This window comes from Plectropomus leopardus, chromosome 21 (assembly GCF_026936395.1).
Source record: "Plectropomus leopardus strain MGB_pleo_1.0 chromosome 21, ASM2693639v1, whole genome shotgun sequence".
In the NCBI taxonomy this organism is placed as follows: Eukaryota; Metazoa; Chordata; class Actinopteri; order Perciformes; family Serranidae; genus Plectropomus; species Plectropomus leopardus.
Window position 1 is genome coordinate 5220990 of NC_142196.1, and position 16542 is coordinate 5237531.

The 16542-nt window shown below is 43.7% G+C and overlaps 2 protein-coding genes across 4 annotated transcripts in view; one reads left to right on the forward strand and one right to left on the reverse strand.

The window, feature by feature from the left end:
* The window catches only part of zeb1b (zinc finger E-box binding homeobox 1b), a 69642-nt gene that overhangs the window by 22193 nt on the left and 30907 nt on the right, over positions 1-16542 (reverse strand). The window contains exon 1 of one of the 3 annotated variants that reach the window (XM_088072189.1): positions 8402-8648. The exons of 1 other annotated variant lie outside the window; for it this stretch is intronic. The gene's annotated coding sequence lies outside the window, so the exon portion shown is untranslated. Of the gene's footprint in view, positions 1-1137; positions 1777-8401; positions 8649-16542 lie in introns of those variants that run through there. One more of the 3 variants, XM_088072188.1, reaches the window with a different exon arrangement.
* znf438 (zinc finger protein 438) overlaps positions 1-16542 on the forward strand; it is a 149071-nt gene that overhangs the window by 16605 nt on the left and 115924 nt on the right. The gene's annotated exons all lie outside the window — the stretch shown is intronic.

Below are 16542 nucleotides of genomic sequence, written 5' to 3' on the forward strand. Positions count from 1 at the left end.
GGCTGAAGGAGCCAGGAGACACAGAGACAGCCAGCCTACAGAGAGGGTTATTACGGGGAGTAAATTTTCCTGACCGACTGTCTGCCTCAGATGTGTGTGAGTGCATGAGTGTGTGTTCCTGTGTCGTCTTTTCATTTCCACCCAGTTCCTCCATCTCTCAATTCCACCTGTGTTACTTCCACCCACTCTCCTTCCATTTCTCTCTCCTCCTCCCCCCTCCATCCCTCTGTTCCACTGAGAGAGCTACAGATCCTCTTGGAGGCCAAATCAATTCTCCAGTGAGAGCAGCCCAGTCAGCAGAGGGCCCGGGCTGCAGCACTGAAACTACCTCTCCAGCTACTTTATCTCACATCATACACACTGCGCACTGAGCCTGCACGTACACACACACCACCTGCATTCACTCGCTGAATATGCACTGCCAGTACAAAGCACCTGAACATTTTTTTTTCCCTCTCTATCTTCACTCACCCCCCAACCCCACTCGCCCACCTCTTTCTGAAGTGGCTGCTAATGTTTTTTGTCGAGAGGAGGCGTATCTGGGAGAATCACGATCCTCCGTTTCAATCAATGAGAATTGTTTTGGTGAGGTCTCTCTGCATTGTGCAGGTCATTACAACCGGTTGGTATTCAGACAAACTCGGCAGACGTGCAAAGGTTCAGGCTGAGGGGGAGGCGGGAGGGGAAGGAGGCGTGGGGGAGGAGGGATGGAAGGTGGTGGTGGAGGAGGAGGAGGGAGAAGCAGTGTTATTTGGCGAGTCGTTTGCGGGGTCAACACCGCTGTGCCGCAGCTGCGAAATCCTATCGGGTTCATCAGGAGAGCTATTTCATTCTCAACCTTGTCCCTCTCTTCATACTCCTCCTCATATCATTTTTTTTCTTTAATATAATGTGACCACCACCATATTGTAGTTTTCAAAAGGTACATTTAGGGGCGTCGCACATCTTTTGTACTTGAATTGCTATCCAGGTCAGCCGATGGGACAATTAAAGCCACAAAGCTGGGATCCCATTCAAATAAACTGGTAATTAATTGAATTTATAACGCATTGTGAGACTGTATAAACCAGTCTGTGCGTGTTCCTCTCTCCCCTCTCCCTTGTCTGCCTTACACCACCGCTCTCTCCCTATCCATACCTCTCCTTTCTGTCAGAGAGACTCTGCCAGGTGATGTATTGTCCGTCCAGCGGCCCAAACAGGGTGCAACACTTCATTCTGAAACAGAAGGAGCTTTAGGACGAGTCTGAGAGGCTGTTTAGGGCCACAGCCACTCAGGTGTGGAGCTGAGGTCAGCGATTACAAAGGCAACACTCTCCGCCGGCAGTGTCAAGAGAAAATGATCAAATATAAAGCTGTAGAGAGAAAATCAATGTGCTGGTGTGTGCCGACGGGAGGTGGCAACGGCCACCGGGACAATAAAAGTAGGAGCTGCAAAGTACAGCAAAAGGGGGTGAGAAAGAGTAAAGGATGGCGAGTGGTGGTGGTGTGGAGGGGGGATGAGCAGAGATGGTCTTCCTGTGCCAAATGGTTGGCGGTGTTGAAACAAAAATGCGTGTTCCAACAGGAGATGTAACACCTAGCATCAACAAAGGCTGCAGTCCCTTCTGGCTGACCGGCTGAGCGTTTGGACAGCTGGCCTCATTAGCGCTAACATGCTAGCACACAACAGGAGGACTACTCCTACGCAGCTGAGAGAGAAAGCATTGGTAGGTGGAGGAGGTGAAGAGCTTACTTCAGAAAGTTTGCTTTCCTCCATAGGTTGCAGTGTGATGAACACCTGAGAAAATAATTGCCTGTAACCATGGCTTTGGCTTTAAGTTAGTCCGTAACCCCTTGACAAAGATCACACCTTTACAATATCCTCCCACACACACACACATACTCTCTGGATCTTGGTAGTAGGACACAATCAATTCAAGCCAAATAGCTTCGACATCTGTTGTTACAGTTATCTGCACTTTGTTTTAAAGGGACATTTCACCCCGAAAACAAAAATACACATATTTCCTCTTACCTGTAGTGCTATTTTTCAGTCTAGATAGTTTTAGCATGGGTTACTGAGTGTTGGAGATATCTACTGTAGAGATGTCTGCCTTCTCTCCAATGTGATAGAACTAGATGGCACTCGGCTTGTGGTGCTCAGAAAAATACATTTGAAAAACTCAACAGCAATATCTGAAATCATGACCCGGTTACTCAAGATAATCCACAAATCTTGTTGTGAGCAGCTTCATTTTTCCAAATGAATTTTCTACTGAACTACATCTGCAACCGTACCAGCGTGCAGAAGATGGCACGCATCTAGCTATGATCAAGAGACTCATACTCCCAACAGCCCGAGATGTAAACATGAATGGCGTCTGCTCAGCCGAGCTGTAACATTAGCTCAGTGGTGCTAGGTGAGCTAGCAGTAAATGTACACTTCCTCCTGCACTGTGATGCGGTTGGTGGGTGTAGTTCAGTGAAAAGAAAAGAGTTCCTACATTAAACTATTCAAGGTTCAAGGTTAATTGTATTGTCATTCTGTACATGTTGACACATAAAAAGAATGAAACAAGTGACACAGGTCCAGCAGTTGACTATAAAGTGACTGAACTAAAAACCTTAACCTGAGATTTATATCTAAATAACTTTTTTAAAAAAGTTCTATAAATTAGACAAAAAGGTCTGTGGATTATCCAGTACATTCTCATCCCATCTCATAAAATACAGCCACTTTGTCAGTGGAACTACATGTCAAACTGTGACGCGCTACTTACCCTGCTGCGTGAGTTTTGGATGCTCAAGAGGGGCATGTCAGTTTACACTTGATACATGCATTATGATTTGTTTTTCCACAAAATGTACAGTTTCTGCTTACATGCATGTAGTTTCTTTTTTAAAATAATGCTGCAATGTATGTTAAAGCAAAAGCATGTAGTAAGGTGTAGAAAAAAAACATCATGGTTAGCTTAAAAAAATACATTTGTTACTAATGTCATGTGACATGTGTCACTACCATAACATGCTACATAAACTAGCACACTATGTTGGTATTGAAATTACTCCACATACTTTTGGTTTCACACTGGAAATGAAAAATCGTGAACTGTCCCTTAAAGCTGTGCCTTTACCTTGGAAGACCTAATGCATGCTGGTCTTTATCCTAACTGTTATTGATGGTAGCAAAAAAGCTGACGTGAAATGAAAGCCTCTCAGTATGTTATTTACTCATCACCTACACCTCTGCAACACGCTACAGATGCATACTGTTGCTGGAATGCCCCTGCAACACCTCAGTAAATGACTGAGGCCAAAGCTGCTTGAATTTCTCCACCTTCACCATCACTCGTCACCCCACCCCCCCCCCTCACAAAGTTCCCAGAGACTATTGAAAGACAGTGCCAGACAGTCCATGTCAGCCACACTTAAATATGCCTGCTGAAGAGAGGGCTGTGTTGTTATGACACCTGCCAGGCTGTATCAATTACTGGCAAAGGAATGGATGACTGGGTGGGTTACTCCCAAAACAGACCCAGCGTTACCCTGTTGCAGTGGATCACCTTGGCGGAGTGATCTGTCAGCACAGAAGATCAAGCGCCATGTGTCCCTTGATTCTGTCTTGTAATTATGTCAACTTGCTGGCACTTACTTCATGCTATTTGATTCTCTCCTGATTGATGAATAAGAGACATTAAAATCACTGTGGAGTCGTATTTGTACAACAGCAGATGGCTTTGTTTGCGCTTTGGTACACCGAGGAGTGCCAGATACGAATGGCAGTATCTCTGTGGGAGTGAGCTATCTCTGCGCTTTGAGGCCCTCAAGGTGTGAGTGACTGGCTTAATAACGGAGCTTTAGATGAGGACACAGAGAAACATATATAGCCTGTGAACAAACACATTACCGCCTGAAGTAAGCGTTATCTTGATTCATTACCTATAAGGACATCTGTAAACCTATACAGGTCGACGGCCTCATACCAGAATGTGTAGGAGGTATGTCTGGAATGTCCAACCAAAACACTTTTCCCCGTCTTAAAGAGGCAGATCAAAGGGAGCGCTCTCTCCCTGCTACTAATTTCAGCCGATTGTCTGACACATATTCTGAGGTCTGCTGTTGTTCTGCTTGTGATTAGACGTATTGACTCATCACAAGCAGCAGCCACCATTTGTCTGCCCTTCTACCTCTCTTCTGTCTCTATATTTAGCCTTGATACTGGCTCCCCTCATTGAGGTACGCCACTTATCTCATTCGGAGCTCAGGGCCAGGCAGGCAGCGGTGAAACTACCACAGGCATCCTCAAAGAGCACAGACCTCTGTCGTCACAGAGTCTGCCCTTGCGGCTCCGCAATGGCATTTTCTCAGGGAAGCCAACCACTACAAAAAAACCCAGCTCGAACCAAAGTAAAACAAAGCCGTGCCATTCAAAACCTCAAGTATGCCGTCTCAAGGTGAGGTGCCTCATTCAGCACTGAGGTAAACGCTGCTGGTTTTGTTAAAACAACAGCCTTCCTCCCACAGAGTCAGGAAGGTCAACTCAAGTGCCTAAAACAAAACAAAAGAATTGGGGATTTTTTTTTCTTAGCTGGGTTGTTCACAGGCTGCTTCAAACTTGTGAGGCCATTCATGTCAGGCAAAAGCTGTTTTATTATTAGATATAACTGTGGATACGTAGCAGTGTCCTTTCACACACTCAGTTAGCTGGAGAGGGCACTAGGGGTCCCAAGAGACTGTGTCCTAGCAGCTAATGCCAAGTCTCTGCACCACAAGTATCTGCCAACCAAACCAGAGCAAGTCAGTCACATCTAGTCACATCCTGAGCAGTCTCTCCATAGATACACAGCACAACATTCAGCTCCCAAAACTCCCGAAACAACATCAAATGACTCTTACTCATTGTTCTAAGTCAGGCTGGGAGGACAAAAAGCAGAAGTATTGGTGTGGACCTTTGGTAAAAATAGCACCAAGCAGTCCTGAGAATTAGTCACTTTTTATGCTGTTCTGCCATAATTACAAGAAACGTCAAATGTTCAACATAATCCATGGCCACAAAAAGGGACTCTGTGGCCACCAAATACCCCCTGTAGGAGACCCCCTGTGGTCACTAATAATTTTTAGGTCTTTCTTGAGAACGAGACTGCGTGTGAGATTACCTGTCTACATGAAGGTAAAAAAATAAATAAAAACATACTGCAAGCCTTTGCAAAAGCAACAGTTCCACAGACATCTTGGATCATTCACGTAGTAGTTGCTAGCTAGTCATGGATATGTTGGGATTATTAAAGTATGGGTTTACTTTGGGACTGTTTACACGGCAATGGTTCTTACATGAAAGATTAAACTTTTGTTGTGGTTTGGCCTTTCGTTCACACGACAATGGCATTTTGAGGGCCTGAAAACCCAAATCTGGCAGTACACGGATCCTGTGAGAACAGTGACATCACAGCTGCTCTTTGTGCATGCACATGGTGTTCTTCTGTGATGTGCTATTAGAAAGTTGTTTTTTTTTTTTTTTTACAAAATAGATGAGTGCAGGTCAAGAAAGCAAACATTACACATTTTTGTTTCTGTGACCTTAAAAGCCATGTGCCAACGAGCCCCGGTCTTTTCTTTGGAGACCAAATCTAGAGGCTTTGTGGCCTATAAGCTCAGGAATATAGTGTTTATTCCCGTGTTTCATCCACAGCATCAGTTATTCAAGTAGGCAAATAACAACACACAGCTAACACAGATAGCCGGTTGAGATGATTTCATCAGAGCACTTGAACAACCTGTGGAGCACAGCCCTTCATAGGAATCATTTCAGAGGTGAGCTAGAAGACAATGGGCTCTTGTCTTCTTAATGACGCTGATCAAGGTTTTAGCACGTGAGCTTAATGGGCCTCCGCGGGTCACTCATCTCCCATCTGATGAGCACTTTCCATGATAACACTAATGCTAATGGAGCCTATTGTTCCCTTAATCTGCATGATGACACTTGGAGGTGTAAAGGAAGTCAGCGCTTGTTAATGAGTGTTAGGAAAAGCAAAAGAGACTTAACTGCACCTCAGAGATGGTGGAATGCTTTTCAAACAAGAAAATGACTAAAGCTTGTCTATTATGTGTTTTGCTTATTAGGCCTTGTGATTTTATTACTCAGGGTTAGTTATAATAGTGCTGCTGTACCTCAGTGACACCTAGATAATAGACTGCATTTCTACTGAGGGGAAGTCACAGGCTGTTCTGGGCAGGCGATGGTATTTCTCTCCAGGGCTAATGAGCATGGTGATGAGCCACACACATTCTGTTACACTGGGCGTCCTCGGAGAGTTGTTGCATCTGGCTCCTCTCAGCTCTTCTAAATAAGGCCGGTGGGCTGGTAGAGACCGGAGGGTGTGATCACACCACACACATACACAATCCACAGCAATGCCCAGTCCACCAAGTTTACACTTGTCTCCCAACTCCTGTTTATGTTGGAGGTGAGACAGCCCCTTCAACGGTAATAACAGCGGTACACCTAAGTGAGAGTGAAAAGTGTGTGTGTGTGTGTGTGTTCTGCAGTGGTGGAATGTAATTGAGTATATTTACTCAAGAACTGCACTCAAGTACACATTTCAGGCTCTTTTTTGTACTTGAGTATTTCCATTTTATGTCACTTTCTATGTCTACTCCACTACATCTCTGAGGCAAATATTGTACTTTTTACTCCACTACATTTATTTACTTGTTACTTTTCAAATTAAGACATTTGTTTGTTTGTTTTGGGTTCAGATATCTGGTTTTGTTGCAAGAAACATGGCAATTAAATGTCCCTATCTCATAAAAATGCCTGGTTTTGTCACCAAAAAATGTTTTGGTCTTCTTTTAATGTCCCGACGTTTCATTGAAAATACCTGATTTTATTGCAAGAAAAAAATCTGCTAAATGTCCCGTCTCATTGAAAATACAAACACTCAGTTTTGTTAAGAACTTTTACTTTTTTATAATTAAAATACATTTTGCTGATCATATACTTACATACTTTTACTCTAGTAAGGTTTTTGGGTGATGGACAGTACTTTTACAGCATGGTATTGGTACATTTACTTTATCTATGTAGAATCTGAGTGCTTCCTCCACCACTGCTGTTTTGTATCTTAAGCCGTTAAAAGGCATGCTTGGCATGCAGAGGGCTTTCAGTCATTAAGGCTGGTCACCTGATCTTGGCTGCATATCCATTAAAAAAACTTCTTAAAACTGACTACAAAACATCCAAAAACACATGCACCTAAACCCTACCCACTTACAGTATCTGTGCACCATCCCTCTCTCCCTCCCTTCATCACAGGCCTGCTTCAGTTCTCTAACACTCAGCAGGTCTGTGGTGAGAGAATGCCCACCCAGTCAACCAGTCCAGCCCCACACTGTACGAGCAGGTGACTGAGAAAGCAGCGATGTAGAAGGTGTGTGAGAGGTGGGTGAGCAAGGGGGAGAAATAAAGAGAGGCGGCGAGAGGAAACACCTGCTCTAGATTCTGGTAAACCCAGAAAAAGTTACACGCATGCTTCCTCTCGCTCTCTCTTTAACCTCTCTGCTACTTTTTATACTTTTTACGGTTGATCTGTCACTCTTTTCTCCCCTTTGTCTCACTCACTGCTTTTAGGAGGGACTGTTCATTACTAAAATAATAAACAATAACATTTCCCCACATGCTTATATTAATGGGATGCCTTCATCTTCGACATCTGTCACTATAAACTACACTTCGTTGCAGTTGAAGAGAAGGAAGTGCCTTTGTGCAGTGGTTTAAATCATTTTAAGCAATTCCTTCGGTGTAAGACCAAGATAATGAGAAAAACTTAAATCCTTAAGTAACCTAAACTTATGCTCTTTTTAAAAACTAGTCTTACTAGTTTTAATGTAATTTTCTTGTACTTTTTACTTATTTCTTGCTAATGTTTGTGTCATTTCCTCTTTTTTTGCTCATTGCTTTATTCCCATGTTTTTGGAAGAAACCAAGTCAGTTTGCTCAGGTTTCAAAGGGTTAAGGTGAAGGAGGGGTCATGCGTTTTTGCCCAGTCACTAAGGGAGGCTCACGGAAAAATGCATGTGGCTCTGGGGAGGGTCAAGACTAAAAAAATAAAAATAAGCAGCACCCCAGCCACCCCCCTCTGATAAATAATAACAAACAGTCCCTTAGTCATGAGGCCTATATAGCAAGTAATACAAACTATATCACCTGATCTCGACTGGTATTTGGCATGATATCGCTCACACATGACTGCACTGGAAATGACCTCAAACAGAGAAACAACACCAAAAGAGCAAACACAAATATTTAGCCGACACAGGAAAGCATCAGCACACACCTGGCCAACAGTTGTTTCCTCTCTGTTAGTGGCTGTTTCAAGTTAAGTGCAAAGCCTCAGTAATACCAGGCAGACAAGCAAACACAAACCTGGCTAATGTTGCATTAGCCTCCGTCAAACCTCATTGGGGTGTCGCGAACAACATGAAATGTCCCTGTCACCTCTGCTGTCAGGCTCCATTCAGGCTGCAGTTACAGACTGATGGGTTGTGAAAGCTGCGCACTGGTATAATGGTCTTCTTCCTCTTTGATTTTGCCAGTTTGTGTCTCGGGCTGACATTTTGAGTGGAGGCTCTGAGAGGATATTATTAGAGCAACTGCCTAAAGGTATTCAGCCCGTTTAAATGTAGTCAGTTACATCAGTAGCATCAAACTTCATTACATAGCTTGCTTCCTTTTTCTCCAGCCACTTGAGTGCTAATGACAGCAACATGACTGGGCTGGCAGATACCGTCTGAGCCCACATGTGTTAAAATCATCCACTGGTGCATCAAGGCCGGACAATAGGCAGATGTAGTCGGGGGTGTGAAAATCATTTGTCAGGTGGCGGGCCAAACTGTTGAGCCTGTTATGTGTTGTCAGACAACAGAATCCAATTTCACAGCTTGATCCAACTCTGTCATAGATACACACGGGTCAGCCTGCCAAGCTATGGCTAACACGCTACCAATGCTACCAGTCTTTGCTTCCAGTCTCTTACTGTACAGGAGCATGCTTTCCCTCAGTTACATGTAGAGACTATAAATACTACTCATTCGTACATTATTTATTAGCACAACACACAACACAAGTATAACAAACATCTATTACATCCATTAATTATATATAAATGCTTTACATAATTTTAGTTTCCACATTGTAGTATTGTGGCCAAACCAGTGGCTGGTCTGTCTGACTGTCTGGGGCACCAGACGGGCACCAAAAACTGCTAACAAAAATTCCCCTAATTCAATGGCAAACACATTTGCTCTCCTGTTGATTCTTCACAATAAAAGTCCCTGTTATTTGTTATGCAAAGTAGGCTTAGGTGGTATGTAATATTTCATGCCTTTCTGAAATTTCATGGGGGTATAGAGTATATGCACTTTTCAGACTAATAACTACACAATAGAAACCCAGAAAATGTTGAGAAAATTAACATTCTCACACCTATTTTGAAGAAATGGCAATAGAAATCTGCGTGGCACGACTTACAGTGCCAATGAAACAGGCCCACTAGTCCTCCTCGTTCATCAGTGAGTGATCATCACAGTCTTGCTAGAGCATTTATTGGTATGGTGGAGTGAGATTTAGATCAAGAAATACGAAAACACAAAAGCCGTCTTGGGCGCAGTATGACAAAAAGAAAAAAAGACGATGATAAAAATTGCAAATGTTATTGTTTATTCACTATTTCTTGTTGGGTCTTGCTTTTGTTGCCATAACCACGTGTAGCGTCATCACACCATATGCTTATATTGACATCATAGGAGCAGCATCCTGGTACGTAAATAGAAGACAGAAGGATACTTAGAGCGTAATATGTAGACACAGGAGTTCTCAATATGTGACAACTTAGGATGAGAATGTGTTGGATAATATTATATTTTGGAGCGAGGGGGGGGGTTGCCGAGGGAGTTGAGTGAGTTAGGTCCGGCACTGGGCCTAACAGCTGAGCTGGGCCATGTTGAGGTGTGTGTTTAAATATATGCAATGAGCAATAACCGTGTTATCCAACCTGCAGGTCTATATTAGGTTAGTGTAGCACAGGGCTGTTGCATTTTAGGAGCAGGTGACTGGACATTCCTGCCTGTATTAGGCTTGACAGTTGACTGTGGGGGAGTGCAGAGCAGGGAGAATTACACCAGCCTATGAAGAGGGAGGGAGATACAAACTATTCTCCAACTGGAACATCTCATTAAATCTCGCTTACCTGTAAGTATACCCTACTGCGCAGATTCATCACTGGCATCAGTAAATTTAAACTCAGTTCATTAAGGAGACTGAACGTCGCCGTCATCAACACTGTCACATATTTACACTCGTCAGTTCTTCACTCTAGTCGAAACTGTGTTTGTTATGTAGATTAATACAAAGATTGCCAGTCAGCAGCGTGAGATACAAACACAAAAGAGGGCAGAAGAGGTAAACGGAGGGAACGCTGGCAAGGTGGGAGGAGAGGAACTGCTAATGGCTTAAAAAGACAAAGCTGGCCTGTCACATACGATGCTCATCTGAACTGATGGCTGCCCCAGGGAGGGAGTGTCACAAACTGTCAGAGAGACTGAGAGAGAGAAAGACGGAGGGAACACAGCGGAGAGGCGGAGGCTGGGGAAAGGAGACATAAAAGGTTGAAACGAGGGTGGCTGCTCAAAGAGGAAAATCAAGTGAATAATAAAATGAAGGCAAGAGACAACAAGGAGGTGACAGCAGAAATAAAAAGATAAGAACTAAAAGCGTGAGGGACGATATTTCAGTTGGTGTGGCTGCCTGCGCCGCAGTAAAGGTCAGTCGTTGACACTGTGGCTCTGCCTGACAGATGTCCCAGTGAGGGGACAGGCCGTGGGGCAACAAGCACTGAATGCACACACATACACACATGCACACACACACACACACACACACACACACACACACACATTCACAGACAGGTGGAAGTGCAGAAATAACCCACAAGTGCCTTTTTGTTTATTAGTTCCATCTAATTTTGCAACCGCTCACCATTTATAGCAATCAGGAGGTCAGCACACCTCAGTGAAGCCTTGGCCAAGATCCATGTTGACAACCTACTGTGGCTTCACTAATTCTGACACTAACACGCAAAACTGCAGCGCGAGCGCTTCCTTTTTGTCGAAAAATCCTCCTCTTTGTGGCATTTTGACAACAGCTGACCACTCTCTCATTTCTCCAGAATGTCAACTCTGTCACAAGACACCCGAGGCCAAGCGTCCTGGACAACCCCTGACACACACACATAATCAAACACACTGCCTTGGGGCTATTGCTCAGTTGTCACAGTGGTTTTTTGTTATTCATGTGAAGCAGGGAGAGAAAGGGGTTAACGCCGTAAACTTACATCCACAAAAGCTCTTTTGTCACCTCAAGCCCCCCTCCTCTGCCTGACGTCCTTTCCTTTCACCCCGGGCAAAGTGGCTTTCCCCCGTGTGATCAGGAAGGGTTAGCCCCTTTCTCCCCACAACACAAGCCTCCAGGGCGTCTACAGCTGGAGTGCAGTCAACCAGTACCGTTCACACCATTACCCTGCTGTTAAATGACCATGAGGGTGGACTACAGGCGGCCTGTTGGACGGACGGCCATGTTAATCTGTCTTGCTAAACCAGGCGAGAAACAAAGGGTGCATGTATGTGTTACAAGACCTCACCTATACCCCTTTCCTATAAAAAATACCCCATGACGAGCCAGGTCCTTCAAAATAGAAGCACCATGGGTTTCACTTTGATTTATTTAATTATAAAAATACTTTACTTAACTTTACTATGACAGTACTTTATTTAACTTTATACTTTACCTTATTTAACATTAGAACACTATTTCATTAAACTTTATTATAACAATAGTTTTTGTATGGTAGTAGCTACTTTATTCATTTAATAATTTAGAATTTTAGAATTTTACAGTAGTTTAGAGGAGATTTCAAAGCATCCAGATATATATTGTGTATTGTGATATATGCTAAAAATATCACGATGATATTATTTTAAAGCCATATTGCCCAGCCCTAGTGTGTGGGTTATTTTGGTGTTTCATGTTTGACATCACAGACAGACCGCAGAACAGGTAGCATGGACAGAGGTCTGTAAAAACGTAACAGTGGTTACTTCTCTTTTTTTAGGGCTTCTCTTTTGGTGCTGCTTAGGTGGAGACCGGCAGTAATTAGTGGTGGTGCGTCATTGCATCTTGCTGGTCTGGAGCTGAAATTAGCACGTTCACTCGGATGTTGTGTTTCCATCAATGTCCATCCAAGCTGGAGTCGATAAATACCCATGACTACTGCAGAGTCATTTGACCCGGGGGTGTGTGTCAATTGTATTTACTTTCCCATTGCATTAAAAAGCCAGACGACAGCAGGTGTTGGCGCTTTTTTGTGTGTGCAGTAGAATTGAGGCTCTAGAGTGTGTATAAGAAGGTCAGATTAGTCCACTGTGTCCCTCTCCCATCTCCTCCCTTCACTACTTGCAATGACTAACACGTAAACTATGATTTGTAGAACAGGGGCGGACAGATGAAAAATCACAGGCAGAGCAAGCGGGGCTGTTGTTAATGCACCTTCTCAATGCGGCGCTGATTGGTGAAATGGCTGAGGCAGCAGGTAAACGCGGTCCGTCGTGTATTGATGTATTGATGGGGCCCTCTTTTGTCCATTACACCCAGAGGTGCTGGGATGGTGCGTGGGCGTGTGTCTGGTTGCCACCAGCCCGGGAGACCATTAGTTCGCTGTGTCAGAATTCGAAGGGGAGTATCGACAGTCCAGCTGGGGCGATCGATAGACGCAGATCTCTCACTCCCCTCTGCCATCTATGGTAATGGGCCTACAGTGAGTCAAACACTGCTGCTGTGGGACTCTTGTGTACTCTGTTATATCACCTCGCTTAGTGTATCCCTGCGCTGTAAACAGCAGAAAAATGAACTGTTGCTTTTGAGCGTGAAAGGGGAACACAAGTGAGTCAGCCAGACTCCAAAGCTGAATTGATTGATAGTGTGAAAATAGTTCGGACTAATACAACTGCCAACCAAATACTGCGGCTACTTTCTGACCGTATGCAGTTACATACATCTGTCTTGTCCTCCATTCAGCTTAGTCATGTTCTTTTCTGCTCCTCCCTGAGGCTGAAAGATAGAGGCCAGACCAGGGTTTTTTCGTACGCGACAGCCAACAGGGTGGGACCTCGATTACCCAAGCACGCTGCAATCATTGGACCGGGCTCTCGGGACTATCCCATGTGATGTCACCCTCACTGTGAAGTCATTCGGCAGGGAACAGCCAGATGTTTTCAGGGATAGAGCCTCCTCGATTTTTCAAGTATCCCCAAGTAGAAACACTTCAAACATGTTTCTGATAACAGTTTTGTCCTAAGAGCAAAATCTACAAAGAGAATGGCCATCTATTTTCTGGTAAACAAGTGACTCGTGCTTGTGATCCTTTTTTTTTAAATTTTTTTTTTTTTATGTATTACATAACACTACTCCACGTGGGAAAGTATCCCTTTTGGTTGTCTTTTTCCAGGAAGAAACTACCAATGACCTCTGTGGCTGTTCAAAGCCAACATTGAAGTGCCAAAAATTGCATTTCATCAAATGGCCACTTGAGGCTGGCTCCAAAAGTTACTCAGTCCCCAAAGATCTCCATGTTAAAATGCCCAACTTTACAGCAGAAATAATTACCTTTACAGCCTGGAACAAAAACCTGTTTGGGTCTCTTTGGCTAATTTTTCCATTCATAAGTTTATTAAGGCTTTAAGTTGTACATAATTTGGGGCATAGGCACTTAGTGTGACACGGGGGTGCCATTTGTTGACAAGTTGCAACCACAGCAACAACACTGGTTAGATAACATAGCCATAGCCACTTAAGTGTGTTTTCAGTTCATTTAAGTTAATTGTAAAATTTTGGTTACTTAAAAAAAGTCTTGTTTCATGTTTTGTACTTTTTGTTTGTTTTTCAGCCTGTTGTCATGAACAGAAATTAGCATTATCATGGTTAATCATAGGCCTAGCTGTAAATGCACTGTGCTAACTAAGCTAGCAGCCAGCATTAAGCTTAAAAAAAAACAATATGGCAACAGTCAAAATGCAAAACGCCAGGCTTCAGAACGGGAGTCCAAAATCCAATGAGTGACTTGATCAAGAGTACAAAGAGTTTCAGCAGCTCTGTAACGCTAATCCCTTTTTTTGTTCAGCAAACATTAGTGCTGATACAACCAGTTCCATTACTGCTGCATCCATATAACAACTCATCCCGCTGAAAAATGACACTAACACTGAACTGCACTTCCAGACACTTGAGGCCGGTTTTACAGCCTGGTGCAAAAACAGTTTTGGTCTCTAAAGCTTATTTCCCTGTTCATAATAACTGAACAGGGGTTGAATTTTTATATAACTCACCAAAAAATGTTATTAAGGTTTAAAGTTACACATAATTAAGGGCGTGACCATTTTTAGTAGCGTGGTGTCTTCCAGGTTTCACCACAGTCTATGAATCAGATCCACCCCTGACTCCTCCACAGCTCCACCCTCTGGTCCTAATATGGTCACTTCTGGCTCCAGAAAACCAAGATGGCGACGGCAAAATGCCAAACTCAAGGCTCAAAACCGAAGTCCACAAACCAAAGTGGGTGACACCACAGTGGCTACGTCCATTATTTTTTATACAGTTTATGGGTGGGACACTATGAGAGCTAAAACAGTTTTGGGGAAAACCAGCATAGATAGTAGAGGAGCATGCTCTTTGTTTCCCTGTCACTACGGTGGCTGAACTGGGTCAAACAGGGCTGTGTTTTACCCCTGTGGCTCAGGGGGAATTCCACTGGGCCGTGCGTGACCCTGAACACTGGCCTTCCTGTTCAACTGTGGTGATGTGCTCTGTAGCCCAGAGGAAGAGGAAAGAAAGACAGATCTGTCCAAAGACTAGCTCTTCTTGTCACACCACCAACATGAGTGTGACTTGTGTTGTGCTGGTTGTGTTGGAGCTCACTGTGTGTGTGTGTGTGTGTGTGTGTGTGAGTGTGCGCGTGCAGCTGTTGTCAGACAGATCAGTGATAACACTCTGGCTTTTAATAAACTCAGCAGGAGTGTGTATGCGTTAGTGTCTTGGTGTGTGCGCGCAGCTCGCTGAAAGGTCCTGGGCGTGTGATTGATAGGAGCTTTAGCACAGTAAACACATGCGCGCACACATTTACACACATACAGCGGCGGTGGGTGGAGAGAGGGGTGGTCATATGCAGCAATGCTCAGCTAACATTATTCATCCTGTGTTCATCTGTGTGAGCTAGGCCCACCGTTCCCCATATTGATGAGCCGAGGTGTGTGTGTGTGTGTGTGTGTGTGTGTTAGACATTTACATGACTGTACACACAGAAACACACACTAAGAGCAGAAAAAGGAGGATATTTGGAGCATTTTGCCAGTTTTTCTTTTGGACTTCTTGTATTTGTTATTTGGCCGATTGGGTGATTCAGAGAAAAGAAGGCTGGGAGAGGGCGGCCGAGAGGGAGAGAATGGAGGGAGAGAGCAGGCAGGGAGGAGGAGAGGTTATTTTGGAGTCTCTGAACTGTAATCACCACCTACAGCTGCTTCCTCCCAGGTGCTCCAACTGGACATGGACAGAGGGAGGGAGGGAGAAAGTAGAGGAGGAGAAACAGAGAGAGAAGCTTGTTCTCCAGAGGAACAAGAAATACTCATGTAGTGGAGGCACTGGCGTATGTCTTGTTTATAATTAGACCGTATTTCCATTTATCACTACATAACTAACCTTAACCGCATTCTAATATCTCCATTTTCCTCTGCTGAGCGACTGCAGTGTTTCCACACATCTTCTCCTGCTGAGCCCCTGCAGGCAAAGGGAAGTTTTATCTTAGGAGCAGGAGGAAGTTGAATGGGCTATCACAGAGCTGACACAACACTTCCAGTACCTGCCAGAGGAGACAGGATGGTGACTACTTTCAGAGGAAGCTTGTCTGCCTGTGAATTATGCCAGACAGAGTGTGACTCGCACAAAAGCAGCCAATGAGCTACAGGTGACAACAAATAACCAGCTGCTTAATGTGGTCTACATGTCTATTTGAAATACATTTATTTGGCCCAAAATGAGCGAGGAATTACCATTAGTTGATATAGAGTACATTACATACAGTGTAACATTGCTAGCGGTGTCAACAGTTAACCCTTTGAAACCTGGATCAACATCACTTTTCCTGTGCTGTGTTCAGACGCCTTTTTACAAGTATTTAAACCTTTAAGCTCTGAGCAAATTAGTTTGAATTCTTTCAGAAACATAGAAAAGAGGCAATTAGTAACTTGGCAAGAAGCATTGTGCAAATTGGAAAAAAAAGTAGTTAAATTACTTTTTTTTTTAAAGTTAGGGGGAGAAATCCAGAGAACTTTATTCATAATTATCAGAATTACAATTGATTTTAATATGAACGCAATTATTTTAATGTTCAAGCAGTTTTAAGGTTTTAAAGGTCATTCCTTCAATTTTTATTGATTTTTAACTTATTTGTACCCAGTTTTTGT